The 14,851-nt window shown below is 46.5% G+C and overlaps 2 long non-coding RNA genes across 2 annotated transcripts; both read right to left on the reverse strand.

The window, feature by feature from the left end:
- Positions 1-9,692: 9,692 nt before the first annotated feature.
- Positions 9,693-11,304, reverse strand: LOC123121417 (uncharacterized). Its single transcript, XR_006459711.1, has 2 exons — positions 11,033-11,304; positions 9,693-10,097 (listed from the first exon to the last, which is right to left on the reverse strand). It is a non-coding gene; the product is annotated as an uncharacterized lncRNA (long non-coding RNA).
- Positions 11,305-11,442: 138 nt separating this feature from the next.
- LOC123121424 (uncharacterized) lies at positions 11,443-12,342 on the reverse strand. The gene is made up of 2 exons (XR_006459712.1): positions 12,003-12,342; positions 11,443-11,868 (listed from the first exon to the last, which is right to left on the reverse strand). It is a non-coding gene; the product is annotated as an uncharacterized lncRNA (long non-coding RNA).
- Positions 12,343-14,851: the final 2,509 nt, after the last annotated feature.

The following is a 14,851-nucleotide window of genomic DNA, read 5'->3' on the forward strand; positions in this document are numbered from 1 at the left end:
TTAGCGGTACTTTGGAGGCCACCTAATCGAACACTCTTGAAAGTAGTGTCGTAGCTTCCGGGATGACATGAAGACCACGTATGCTATTTTTTGGTAGTGTGGGTACCGGGCTTTGCATGGGGTGAGGACTGTGGATACGTAATAAACCGGCTTTTGTAGCGGGAATTTGTATCCGTCAACCTCTCGTTCGACGACGAGTACTGCGCTTACAACTTGATGTGTTGCAGCTATGTACAGCAGCATAGGTTCGCTGATAGTTGGTGCAGTTAGGACTGGATTACTGGCCAATAAGGTCTTTATTTCATCTAGTCCGGCCGCGGCTGCGTCCGTCCACACGAAGTGTTCGGTGCGCCGAAGGAGGCGATAAAGAGGCAATGCCTTTTCTCCTAATCTGGAGATAAAGCGGCTTAAAGCCGCCACACATCCAGCTAGTTTTTGGATGTGTTTGAGGTCTGTTGGTATAGCCAACTGTGACAAAGCTCGGATTTTTGCCGGATTAGCTTCAATTCCTCTATTGGAAACGATGAAGCCTAGCAGTTTTCCAGAGGGTACGCCGAAAATGCATTTCTCCGGATTCAGCTTGATGTCATATGTTCGTAAGTTGTCGAACGTAAGCCTCAAGTCATCAATTAGGGTTTCGACGTGTCTTGTTTTATGACTACGTCGTCCATGTATGCCTCCACTGTTTTGCCGATTTGCTTTTCCAGGCATGTTTGAATCATGCGTTGATAGGTTGCTCCGGCATTCTTAAGCCCGAAAGGCATAGTGTTGAAGCAGAAAGGGCCATATGGCGTTATGAAAACTGTTGCAGCTTGGTCGGACTCTGCCATCTTTATTTGATGGTATCCAGAGTATGCCTCGAGGAAACACAGCGAGTCATGTTCGGCTGTGGCATCGATGATTTGATCGATGCATGGGAGGGGAAAGGGATCCTTGGGGCAAGCCTTGTTAAGGTCTTTGAAGTCGACGCACAGGCGCCAGGATTTGTCCTTCTTTGGTACCATTACCAGGTTCGCCAGCCAATCCGGATGTTTGATATCTCTGATGAATCCGGCCTCAAGTAGCTTGGCTAGCTCCTCCCCCATGGCTTGCCGTTTGGGCTTCGAAAATCGCCTTAGGGTCTGTTTAACAGGTTTGTATCCCTTCAGTATGTTGAGGCTGTGTTCGGCCAATCCACGTGGGATGCGTGGCATGTCCGATGGATGCCAGGCGAAGATATCCCAATTCTCGCGCAAGAAGTCGCGCAATGCGGCATCCATGGCGGGGTTCAAATGTGTCCCGATGGAAGCTGTCTTCGTGGGGTCCGTTGGGTGGACTTGGAATTTGACTATCTCATCTGCGGGTTTGAATGAGGTGGACTTGGGTCGCTTGTCGAGCATCACGTCGTCCCTGTCCATGGTGGCGCGTAGCATGGTTAATTCTTCTGCCGCTAGGGCTTCGGATAATGCTTCCAAGGCCAGCGTTGCGGTTTTGTTTTTGGCGCGGAGTGCGACGTCCAGATCACTAGCTAGAGTGATGATTCCATTGGGTCCGGGCATTTTAAGCTTCATGTACCCGTAGTGGGGTATGTCTTTAAAGCTCGCAAACGCGTCCCGCCCTAGAAGGGCGTGGTATTCGCTGTTGAAAGGAGCCACTTGGAAGGTGATTTCTTTGGACCTGTAATTCTCTGGTGTACCGAATACCACATCGAGTGTGATTTTTCCCGCACACCGTGCCTTCCGACTAGGGATGATTCCCCTGAAGGTCGTGCCACTTTGTTCAATGCGGCTTTTGTCAATCTCCATCTTCTTGAGTGTTTCTTCATAGATTAGGTTTAATTCGCTTCCGCGGTCCATGAGTACTTTAGTGAGCCGAAAGCCATCCACTATTGGGCTGAGGACCAGGGCGACCGGTGCCCGGACGGACTGGAATTGGGGTTCGTCATTGGCATTGAAGGTTATAGCAGTGTCGTTCCACGGGTTTACCTTTCCACATGGCAAACTTCAGCGGACCTTCAATGCGCTCGCTTGCGCCTATTGTTTTAGGCGAAGGTCTCGAAGACCGTCAACACCGTATTGTGTTCCTTGGCGGGATGTGGTTCTGCTTTATGGCTCTCGAGGAGATCCTCGCCACTCTTAGCTACCTGCCAGAGTATCCAACATGCTCTAAGGCTATCGGTCGGCGTTGCATCCGGCGTGCCGTGAAGCTTACATGGCCCGTTGAGCCATTCCTCCAATACGGTTCCACGCCCTGGGGCGGGTTTTGGTTTCTTGGGAATTGAGTTGGTCGACTTACGAGAGTTCGACCATTTAGTTCGGACAAAGGTTCCGGTGAGGGCCGTACTATCCCAAAATTCTGTTTGGGTTTTCCAGGCACTTTCCATCGCACAGTACTTTTGCACTATGGTTGCTAAGTTTGTAAAGTGCACTTTGTCACGGCGACTTATAGCATTAAGGAGTCCTTTGTTCGTGCAGTTCCTGCAGAAAAGAGAGACTACGTCCTCCTCGTGGCAGTCCTTGGCCTTATTAAGGGCAAGGAGGAATCTGGCCCGGTAGCGATGTACCGTGTCCTGGGGTTCCTGCCGGACTCGGGAGAGACGGATCAAGTCCGAGCGGGCATCATTGGATGAATCTGGATTTTGATCCGATCTAACGCTTGGGGGCACGGTAAGTGCCGAGCCTGACAGTTCGGGATCTGGAGTATTACCTAATCCCCTTGGCCCAGCGCCCGATTCTAAGTCCGGGACCTGGGACACATATTCCTTTGGGTGGGTGTTCGGCTCACTGAGTTCGGTGATCCGGACATAATTCGTCCTCAAAGTTGAGGAACAACCCACGTGTGGTTCCTCCACTACCGTTATCTCATGGGTGGCCGGCGGGGATCTAATGTCCCTCTGGTCGGGTTTAAGCCCAATCCGGTCGTAGTTCATAGCGACTCCCAAAGCGGCAATGCGATCCAAGAGCTCGTTAAGAGAGGAGAGCTCCATCGGATCCATCTGTTCAGCAAGCTCCAAATCAATGCGAAGGTTATGCGTGATGACCCGAGAGGCCATCGTCAGCACGACAGCTGATGGGGTGGTCATAGCGAAGCCGCCAAGTCGGAGAGTCTGGCCTATAGCCAGCGCTCCCCCACAGGTGATGTCATCCTTGACAACGAGACGAGCCATCGAGCCTTTGCAGCGGCGACACAGAGGAACTATCAATGAAAGCACCAATGTCGGTGTCAAAACCGGCGGATCTCGGGTAGGGGGTCCCGATCTGTGCGTCTTAGGCTGATGGTAACAAGAAGCAAGGGACACAATGTTTACCCAGGTTCGGGCCCTCTCGATGGAGGTAAAACCCTACTTCCCGCTTGATTAATATTGAAGATATGTGGAATACAAGAGTAGATCTACCACGAGATCGTAGAGGCTAAACCCTAAGATCTAGCCTATGATGGTATGATTGTAAATGTGATCGGCCTTCTAAGGACCATCCTCTCCGGTTTATATAGACACCGGAGAGCTAGGGTTTACATGGAGTCGGGTTACAAGGAAGGAAACATAATATCCAGATCGCTAAGCTTGTCTTCCACGCAAAGGAGAGTCCCATCCGGACACGAGCCGAAGTCTTGAGTCTTGTATCTTGACGCTTCTATAGTCCAGACGATGAATATAGTCCGGCTGTCTGGATACCCCCTTATCCAGGACTCCCTCAGCGGCGGCGGCTAGGGTAGACGTCTGCCTGACTATATAGTGCGGGTCGGGTAGGTCATGGGAGTAAAACCCACGTCCGAGTCATCACGATCCAAAAGAATCAGAAACGGTTTAGTAATTAATGCGTATGTTAATTATTAATTAATGCCTCATTAATTTTTCCCGAGCAGTAAAAATATAGACAACGTGCATAGCTCTGTCCCCGTCTCAGCTCAATCCCGCAACCCGCAGCGCGTTGTGACGAGGCGTGGCGTGGCGAGGTGAGCGAGGAGGAGGAGCGCGCGTGTAGGTCTCCTCTTCTCATGCTCATACAAATGGTACAAGAGCTCACCTTATAAAAAGGTGCAACTCTCTCTCAACTTTCGGGGTGGGACTAAACTTTAGTCTCACTCACTCCACTCACATGTGTGCATGAATGGGCTAAGAGAATTTCAGAATTTTAGTTGGGCTTTGGGCCAAAGGCCTACTAGCAAAATTCCAACAATCCCCCACAAAGTCTCATTGGCACATCTCATCATTTAGTTCTAAAACATTGTTTATATACCGGTGCTTAGTGGAGACTGTGAAGTTGAACTTCCACTTAGAGTTTTATGCTACACTAGATCACAACTTGAATAGTGGACTATGCCTTGAACTACAAGTTTTCCGCAAAACTAGTTTCACACAAATTCTTGACCGATACTGGGAGGCCGCAAGGCTTCCCCGCGGGTGGAGCGTGTATGTCATACTCCAGGGCCTTTCGTGAATTTATTAGAGAACACCCAATTCTCACAGACTGCGACGTTAATAGCCAAATTCATATAGGTGCGTTCCTTAGAAGATGCTCTGCAGGACAACATCTCTGCTTACTCAAATAAGACACTTGGAACACATTAAGATAAATATCAACCTGCCATGCAGATTAGGAGAGTATTGCATCTTCATGGAGTGGGATAATTAAAATAGGGATACTCTCCTCTCAGCTGACCAACAACTTGTCTCCCACTTCTACTTCACGGGATCTCCTATCACATAGAGTGGGTTACCACTATGGACAACTCATGGAGTGGGTCTCAAGCCCATCTCCATTGATGCATTATCTATCACATTACGTGATAAACCCTTTGTGAAGGGATCTGCCAAGTTTTTCGTTGTTTGGATACAATCCAACGTAATAACTCCGGAGTTCCTCAATTTTCTGACAGATTTTAGTCTCCTCTTCACATGCCTTGATGACTTCATATTGTCCTTAGAACTGTTTATCTTGACGATCACCGTTTGATTATCACAGTTCATCAGGATAGGGGGTATTGGTTTTTCAACCATAGGTAAGTCCCATCAATAGCTCACGAAGCCACTCTGCTTCAACAATGGCAGTGTCTAACGCTGTGAGTTCTTCTTCCATAGTTGACCTCGTTAAGATGGCCTGCTTGCAAGACTTCCAGGAAACAACGCCACCACCAAGTGTAAAAACATAACCACTTGTGGCCTTAATCTCATCAGCGTCAGATATCCAGTTCGAGTCACTATAACCCTCTAGTACCCTTGGATACCCGGTGTAGTGAATCCCATAGCTCGCAGTGCCCTTCAAGTAGCGCATAACTCTCTCAAGCGCACGCTAATGATCATCTCCTGGTTTTGACACAAACCGACTCAGCTTGCTCACAGCAAAAGAGATGTCAGGCCTCGTGGCACTCGCCAAATACATAAGCGAGCCAATAATCTGAGAGTACCTCAGTTGATCTCTAGCAATCCATCGATTCTTTCGAAGCAACACACTAGCATCATATGGAGTTGGAGAAGGCGTGCAGTCACTATACCCAAAACGACTCAGGACCTTTTCCACATAGTGAGACTGAAGCAGTGTGATCCCACTATTCTCATCTGTCAACAGCTTGATGTTCAACATAACATCAACTACTCCTAGATCCTTCATCTCAAAACAGCGAGATAGGAAATCCTTAACCTCCTTGATTAGATCAAGTTTGGTTCCAAAGATCCGTATGTCATCGACAAAAAGACAAAGAATAACTCCTTCGCCCCCACCATGGCGATAGTACACACACTTGTCACCATCATTTACTACAAAGCCGGCAACAGTTAATGTTCTTTCGAACTTCTCATGCCACTCCTTAGGAGCTTGGTTAAGGCCATATAAAGACTTTAATAACTTGCACACCTTTTCTTCCTGACCAGGTACTACAAAACCATCTGCCTGATCCATGTAAATTTCCTCCTTCAACTCTCCATTGAGGAAAGCCGTCTTAACGTCCATTTGATGAATGAGAAAACCATGTGAGGCAGCCAGTAATAGTAGCACCCGAATTGTGGTCAGTCTAGCCACGGGTCAGTAAGTATCAAAGAAGTCTTCACCTTCTTTCTGGGTATAACCCTTAGCCACAAGCCATGCCTTGTACTTTTCAATCGTACCATCAGGTCTAAGCTTCTTCTTGAACACCCACTTATATCCTACAGGTTTGCACCCATAAGGACGGTTAGTGATCTCCCAGGTTCCGTTAGCTAAGATGGAATCCATCTCGCTACGAACAGCTTCCTTCCAGTAGTCAGCATCAGGAGATGCATAGGCTTCTGAAATAGTCCTGGGTGTGTCATCCACAAGGTACACAATGAAATCATCACCAAAGGACTTTCCAGTCCTCTGTCTCTTACTCCTTACAGGAGTTTCATTGTCACCGTCAATAGGATTCTCAATGTGTTCCATCTCAATGGTGGATTCAGGAATTACAGTGTGTTCCTCACTAGATGGAGTAGGTATCTCCTGATTTTATGAACTCGACTTATCCTTCATAGGAAATATGTCCTCAAACAAAGTTGCATCATTAGACTCCATAATCGTACCAACATGCATGTCGTATACCTTAGATTTTATTATCAAAAATATATAGCCAATGCTGTGAAAAGCATAGCCCAGAAGCACAATATATGGTTTTTGGTCCAAGCTTGCGCTTCTTGGGAATTGATATATTGACTTTCGCCAAACAACCCCAAGAACGCTGGTAAGAGAGTTTGAACCTTATCCTTTCCCATTCCTCAAATGGAGTCATGGTCTTATGCTTTGTGGGAACTCAGTTTAGGACATGACACGCAGTCATTAGCGCCTCCCCCCACCATTCCTTGGAAAGACCCGATGTGTCTAACATGGCGTTAACCAAATCAGTTAGAGTTCGGTTCTTTCTTTCAGCCACCCTATTAGACTGAGGTGAGTAGGAAGGCGTCCTCTCATGGATTATACCATGCTCCGCACAAAACAAATCAAATTCATTGGAAAAATACTCTCCACTATGATCGGACCTTAGCCATTTAATTTTCTGGTCAAGTTGGTTCTCCGCTTCAGCTTTATAGTTTTTGAAGAAATTTAAAGCCTCATCTTTTGATTTCAGAAGATACACATAACAATATCTAGTGGAGTCGTCAATTAACGTCATGAAATATCTCTTTCCACCTTTCGTCAACGCGCCATTCATCTCACAAAGATCAGAAGTATAAGCTCTAGTGGGGCCAAGTCTCTTGCCTCTGCAGTTTTATGGGACTTGCAAGATTGCTTAGCTTGCACACATACTTGGCACCTGGAGCCTTTGGCAGTAGGGATTTTCAGAATTAAATTCATATTGGCTAGCCGCGTCATGCAACCAAAGTTAATATGGCAAAGTCGTGAATGCCAAATATCCAACTCATTATTGTGGCAAACATTATTAATAACTTTAGTGCAAATATTTGACAAAGATAGGCGGAACAAGCCTCCACACTCATAGCCTTTTCCAACAAATTGTCCACACTTGAAAATTACAACTTTATTGGACTCAAAAACCAACTTAAAACCATCTCGACATAAACGGGAACCGCTAACGAGATTTTTATTGATGGACAACACATGATGAATGTTCTTCAGACGCACGGTCTTTCCCAAAGTAAACTTCAGATTGACCGTACCGACACCTCGAACGATGGCATGTGACCCGTTCCCCATCAGCACGGGAGAAGTCCCTGTGACCTAGTAAGAAGAAAACATAGAGGTGTCAGCACAAACATGTACATTGGCACCGGTGTCAATTAACCAATCAGGAGATTGAAATACTGAAAGGATGGTAGGAAGAATACCGTACCCAGATTCCTTCATATCAGTATCACCGATGACAACATTAGCGGACTTGCCGCTCTTCTCATGTTCGCGCTCCTCAAAGCGGTTAGAACACTTCGGAGCCCAGTGATTAGGATCACCGCAGACATGACAAAGTCCCTTCCCCGACCCTTCTTGTGAGAATTCTGCTTGAAGTTGGTAGAATGCGATGGCTTGTTCTTTGTATCAACTTGCCTTTGCCCTGAGTTTTGTTCTTGTTGTTTTTGAACTTGTTGGGCTGGAAGTTCTTCTTCTGTACCATGTGGGCACTAGAAGCTCCCTCAGCAACTCGAGCACGTGTGTCCTTTGCTCTTGCCTTCTCTTCAACATCAAGATTACCAATGAGACCCGCAACGGAAAACTCTTGTCTCTTGTGTTTCAGAAAAGTAGCAAAATTGTTCCACGAAGGTGAAAGCTTGGCAATGATGCCTCCGGCAACAAATTTGTCCGGCAACACACACTTAAAGTACTCAAGTTCTTTTGCGAGCGACTGTATCTCATGAGCGTGCTGTACAACAGAGCGCTCATCAGTCATCTTGTACTCATAGAATTGCTCCATGACGTACAACTCGCTGCCGGCGTCCGAGGCACCAAACTTGGCCTCGAGCACAGCCCACATGTCCTTGCCGTTGTCAAACGACATATACGAATCCACAATGGAGTCGTCAAGAACACCCAGAAGGGTGCCTTTAAAGAGAGTATCGATCTTCTCAAAAGTTTCCAGCTGTGCTGGATTAAGATCGCCCCCAGGCTTGCCCTTGGTGGCGTCATAGCAGCCCATGGTCTGAAACCAGCAGACTGCTCTCGTGCGCCACCTCTTATATTGCGCCCCCTTAAAGGCAGACGGTTTCAGATGCGCAGCAAAACCACTCGAACCAAATTGCCTATAATCAGGTTTTTGGATTGTTGGAAATATGAGCAAATTGCTACGAGATTTAATCGGAATGAACAAAAGATAATTCATGACAGCAATATCAGAGATTAAACTAAACATGCAAACTAGCACAGTAGATGAACAAATCACATCTAGGGCACATACTAGAAACATGAATTCTACCACGATCTCGAACAGGAAGGATAGAATCACATACGGTGCAGCGGGAGCAGCATCACTGGCGTTGACGTTGTCGCCCATGTCGTCGAGGATGAGGTTGCCGAGGTCGGGGAAGAAGTCATCGTTCACGAAGTCGTCGCTGCCAGCAGTCGCGCGAGTGCGCTCCCCAAAAACCTGATCGCCCCTCTCCCGTACAGGATCACGAGAGGTGGGGTTCCGGAGGCTTGCTGTCCCTTCTCCCGTTGCATCGTATGTGATTCTATCCTTCCTGTTCGAGATCGTGGTAGAATTCATGTTTTTAGTATGTGCCCTAGATGTGATCTGTTCATCTACTGTGCTAGTTCGCATGATTAGTTTAATCTCTGCTGTTGCTATCATGAATTATCTTTTGTTCATTCAGATTAAATCTCTCATATTTTCAACAATACTATGCACTATTGATGTAGTATCATACACTAGTATCATATGCATCATACTGGTATATGATACTATCAACTATGACCAGCCTTATACGGGCTCTTCACGCTTCCCAAGCTCTTTCCGCTCAGCCAAAAAACATGCAGACAGGAACACACGGAATGCGTGGGGACTGGGCACAAGGCGTCATTCCACTCTGTCAGATTCGGCTGGCTTCGCGTTACGTTTCTTCGCAAAGAAAACGGGCGCCTTTTCTCGTGGGGCGGCGCGACAAATGGTACAAATTAGACGAAAGTATGAACTGGGAGCACGGCACATAGGAGATTCGCAAATCGGTCTCCTGAACCTGCAAGCCTGCAACATTCCGATCTCGAACAACTCGGAAGAACGAGAAGAAAAATGTACAGTAAAAAGAAGATGGCACTTTCAGGTATTCAACCTCCCCGAATCAATCAGAGCAGGAACGGAATTTGTTCTTTTTTTTACAGCCACATAGTATATCATATGCATTGCGCATCGACACATGGGATCGATGCTTTTGTTGCCATCAGGAAAGCCAATAAAGCTATAGCCAGCTAATCACACCACAGTGACAGAACAGAAAAATAGAAATGGTGGTGGAGACGAGCTTTTTTTCTTCACTTTTCTATGCCGAGTCATGATGTAATATTGGATTGATTAACACAACATATGGTGCGACCACAGTCACAGCGGACCGAGCAGAGACGAGTCGGCATGTGGCTAGCGGCAGACGATGCAGAGGACGACGGCGATGATGAGGATCAGGATGAGGAGCGGCAGGGATATGATGAGCACGAACTCCATCCGCCGCTTGCCTGCACACACAACCGATCCAATGTTTAATCTTCCATTCTTGTTTTTCTTTTCTTTTTTACTTCGAGCAACAGAAAATTGCTCCTCTCAACTCTCAAGAGGGGCGGAAAGCAAAGCAATATCAAAATGCTATGCCATTGTTTTTCCAGTCCCTATCCCTGAACTGCTGTTCTACAGCCTGTGGATCTGATGCTCCAACAGTGGGTCAGACCCTCTAATCGTGCAAAAAGATTCAAACAGGAATGAGTTACTCCCTTCCTCCGATCCAAAATACGCATCGTGGTTTTAGTTCAAATTTGCAAAGAACTTGGAATTCATATTTCCTGAGCCGCACCAAATCTTGTAAGGATTGCTTGCAACTTGTCAAGCATCCGCCTTGATCTTCGCTTGTTCGAGGCTTGGATGCTCAGCAAAGGCAAAGCCAACCCCTTTATTATTATCAAAGGTGGGGGGATCTAATTCCCTTGAATGACCACATCAGTTAGACAATTATCAGTGAAACGATTGATTCGATTCCTCGTTGGCGTGCCGTCCTTTCGCATGGGTCAAACCTGGCTAAATATAACGCTCTCTACAACAGAGGATTGTAGGTGATGTAGGTGATAGACTATAGGTTCCTGATCCATTATAATTGGCGAAACTCCATCGGATTTCACTGAATTAGAACAACTGCTATAGTCCCCTTCCCCCCTCCAGAAATCAGTCATTCTGCTACCCAGTCCTAAGCAGCAGCTGGGTGGTCTAATTCGAGCTAAATAATTAGTACTTGTACTTGCTATTACAAAGCTTCAGAGCAGTACTGACTGGATCACTCTTGGAGCCAGTCAACAGAGGTGTCACCCATGCGTGAGTCCTGGAGCTCACTGAGGAATAAATCCAAAAACAAGAAACAAGATTTGACAGGGACAACATGAGAATTAATTGTCTAGTACAGTACCTGCCCAATCGAGCTGCTGATCTTGTTGCTGCTCCTGGCCTCCTTGATCTGTCGGAGACGAGAGGCTTGGGAGGGAGACGGAGGGGAGGAGCGGAGCAGTGGAGCTTGGCGGCGATGGGGCAAGTGGTGTTGGTGCCGGTGCGTGGGCTAAAATAATCGCTAATCAGGTAGAGAGAAGAGTGGAGTGGAGAAGAAAGGAGAAAGTAGAAGCGGAAAAACGCGTGGCGTGTGGCTCGCGAGTGTGAACCGAGGACTCCGGCGCCACGCCGGGGCCCAGATGTCAGAGAGACGTCTGCGTCCGGTGGACGGTGCGCCACGTGCGTGCGTCTGGTTGGACGGACAACCAGGGGTGAGCGCAAACGAAAGACAGACGCGGCGATCACACTCTGCTGAAAGAAGCAAGACCAATATCAGAAGAATTCGTCAGGAGCTTACATTTTTTTGCTACAAAGTCAAGAGCTTACATTACACGGCAGTATGCACTGTACTGACATCCGCACACACACGAACAGACACACACATTGATCAATCAATAGTACATTTCACGTTGAGAAGCTAGTAGGAGAACAGGGGATAAAGACGACACACCGAGCAGGGCTGCAGACAAAATACACGACGGCAGTATGAGACAGACGCAGCAACAACACTACTACGAGGCTACATGATGCAACATCCGGCGAGGCGAGCCGCGCGCGAGCTGTCTGGCTGGTTAACGGCAGACGATGCAGAGGATGATGGCGATGATCACCACCAGCGCCACGAGGGGCAGCGAGATTATCAGTACCATCTGCATCTTGCCGGCTGGTCCTCCGACGCGCCGCGTATATGTGTGCGACCTGCAAAACGAGGACGAGGGAAAGAAAACATCTCAGTGACGAACATGTAGCCAGTAGCCCCGTACTAGTGTCAAAGATATAGTATTAGTATATCAGCTCTGCCTAGTGGAGAACAGCCGTATCAGCGGACGTACCTGAAGGCTGAAGCTGTGGCTCCTCCTGCTGCTCTGCTCGAGATATCTTTCCCAGCTGATGGCAAGAAGCTTAAGCACGAGGATGAGGCAGGCAGAGCGAAGCAAACGGAGGGGTTAAATGGAGGGATTATGGAAGGGAGGGGAGCCGAGGGGAGGGGAAAGCCAAGGAATCAATCCGGGAGAATGGTTTGCGCTGGAAGTATCGTCGGTTAAGTACCCCCGTCCAAGGAGAATCAGGTAACGCGACGCGTGCCACCAGCAGCCATTAAGCTTTCCGTCTTTTCATCATTCCCATGTCGGCAGGCATGCTTATTTCAACCGGAAACATCCACACATGCTCATGCACGCCCGGCGTGATCCACCCGTCCAGTTGCTTTTTCTAACTAGCAAAATAACCCGCGTTGCGGGGAAGATAAAACTATCACCCTCCCCTGACCCAGTAACCATGACTTAAGATCCTAATGAATCAACATCCTTTATTTCAATGACATTTTATTTGTGTTGCCTCTTATCCTCCTTCCCGTCCTCGGCTAGGGTGGCCTTATGCTTCTCCATGGGAGACCCGCAAAGCTCAGGTACATGTCCGATCGGACACATTTGTTTACTTTTGCAACCCAGCGGGAACATGAATCGATCCACGGAGCGGTTTGGACGTCCGTTTTTCGGCAAAATGAAGACAAAAGTAGGGGAGATATAGCGGAACCGGGACATCTGTTTGACCAACCAAAAGCCTCCGCATGGTCCTTCTCTTTTTTCTCTCGCTTCACATGCATGCCCCCCCCTCTCCTCTCTCTCCTCCCAACCGGATACCACACCACGAATAACCACCAGATGCATAGTCCCCTCCTACTTTTTCTCCTTCCAGCTGGATACTTTGTAATTAGCGTTGGATGGCTCCCTCCCGTATCATGTCCGCGGACCACGTCCGGACAGAAATACAGACATATACCGAAGAATTTGCGGGTCAGCGTTGGAGATGCCCTTAGTGCTCACGCAACAACAACATGTTGAATGTGGCCAGTCCTAATCTCTCTCTCTCTCTCTCTCTCTCTCTCTCTCTGAATAAGATGAGAAATCTGCTTTTTTTCATGCGAGGTCTTGTCGAGGCCCGCATGAGTGGTTACCGACAGTTTTTATCGTCTCCAGTCTGATTTTGCCGAGGTGTTCATTTGCAGTCCGGGTTGACGCCGATATGAAAGAGAGATGGATTATGCACTATTAATCAAGGTTGCACGCTAAATAGAATTTTAAAATTGGTTAACAAGTAAAATAACATCATATTCAGATTCTACACATTTTTCTAATTAAACATATATAACATGTTAAAATTGAAATTAGGATTTAAATGATATGAATACTTTTTCAAAGTACCCCCTCCGACAAGTATTTTCGGACGGAGGGAGTATTTATTCTAGATTGACTATGGGTTACTTAACCCAAATATCAGGGGTTTTCTCATTAATTATGTCACTTAAAAGTGGACTGTGGGTTAATTACAGGAAATGTAGGGGGTTTTCTGTAAAATTGCGAAAATGATTAGGCTATGTTTGGTTGTGAGTTGTGAGCTGTGAAAAAGCTTTTGTGAACTTTCTTCTGTGGAAAAGTTGGAAGCTATTTGGATGACTGTAGATTTGACTGTGAATTGTCTGTAATGAGTTAATATTTTTATGTGCAACTTGACCGTAAAATGGTGATATGTACATTGGTAGGCAATAGAATGACCATTTTGCAAAGGAAAATTATGACAATTTAGATGATTCACAGCTAACATATATGAATTCAACGATTATACTTTCATGTCACATATTTTATATAAATAGATATCAACCCCATAATAATATTACAAAAGGCATGCACCATAGAATATACATATGGTTCACACGATGATGACCTCCATCAAGATAGCTAACCTATGTTGTTATCGCAAGACAAGCATCGACTATCCTACTACGAATAGTATCCATCGTATCTTCTTACTCATCCTCTTCAATGGGATCTGCATGTCTTGGTTCTACTTCCCGTTGTAGCACTAGAGATACATACTCATCATCCACATCACATTTATAAAAAAATTTCACTCAACTTGCTATCACGAATGAAGTTGTGCAATGCCATGCAAGCAATGATGATATGCTTTTCCGTACGAGGTGAGAAACTTAGGACCCCTTTCAATATGCACCATTTTTGCTTGAGCACCCCAAAAGCACGCTTTGCGAAGGGACGAATGTGAAAAGCTGAACAACTCATACTTCCCTTGAGGTGGACGGTGACGATGAAGACAAAATTCTGGTAGATGGTACGTACTCTCCTTAAAAGGAGCAAGATATCTTGCTCGGTTTGCATACCCAGAGTCACAAGATAGTATTTTCCTAAAAATGAACACCAAATCACCAAGTGAGCATCTCACTTAAGAATATATTGAATTATGGCATGTGTTGTTATGTTATACCTTTGGGAGGTATAGGCCGAAGAGAAGTGTGATAATGCATGATTCAAGATCCTTGAGTCATGTGTAGAGCCCGGCCAACCCGCAACCACAAAGGTAAACCTCATGTGAAAGTCACATATTGCAAGCACATTCTGAGATGTAAAACCATGTCGACATCTATGGTTAAGCATGTCATCTGCAAGCACTGGCACTGGCACATGTGATCCATCCATGGCACCAATAGCGCCTTTGAAATGAGGCCAGCAACATTCTTCTCTAATCTTTTTATGCTCATAGCTAAATGTAGGACCTCTCAGTTTGATGATATCTTTCGCTAACTTGCGCAAACATAAAAAACTTCCTTAAACTTTGTGTGAACTGTCCAAAGCGAACGTACAAAATAGTTTTTGGCTTGAGCAAA

The sequence above is a fragment of the Triticum aestivum genome, chromosome 1B, assembly GCF_018294505.1.
Source record: "Triticum aestivum cultivar Chinese Spring chromosome 1B, IWGSC CS RefSeq v2.1, whole genome shotgun sequence".
Taxonomy (NCBI): Eukaryota; Viridiplantae; Streptophyta; class Magnoliopsida; order Poales; family Poaceae; genus Triticum; species Triticum aestivum.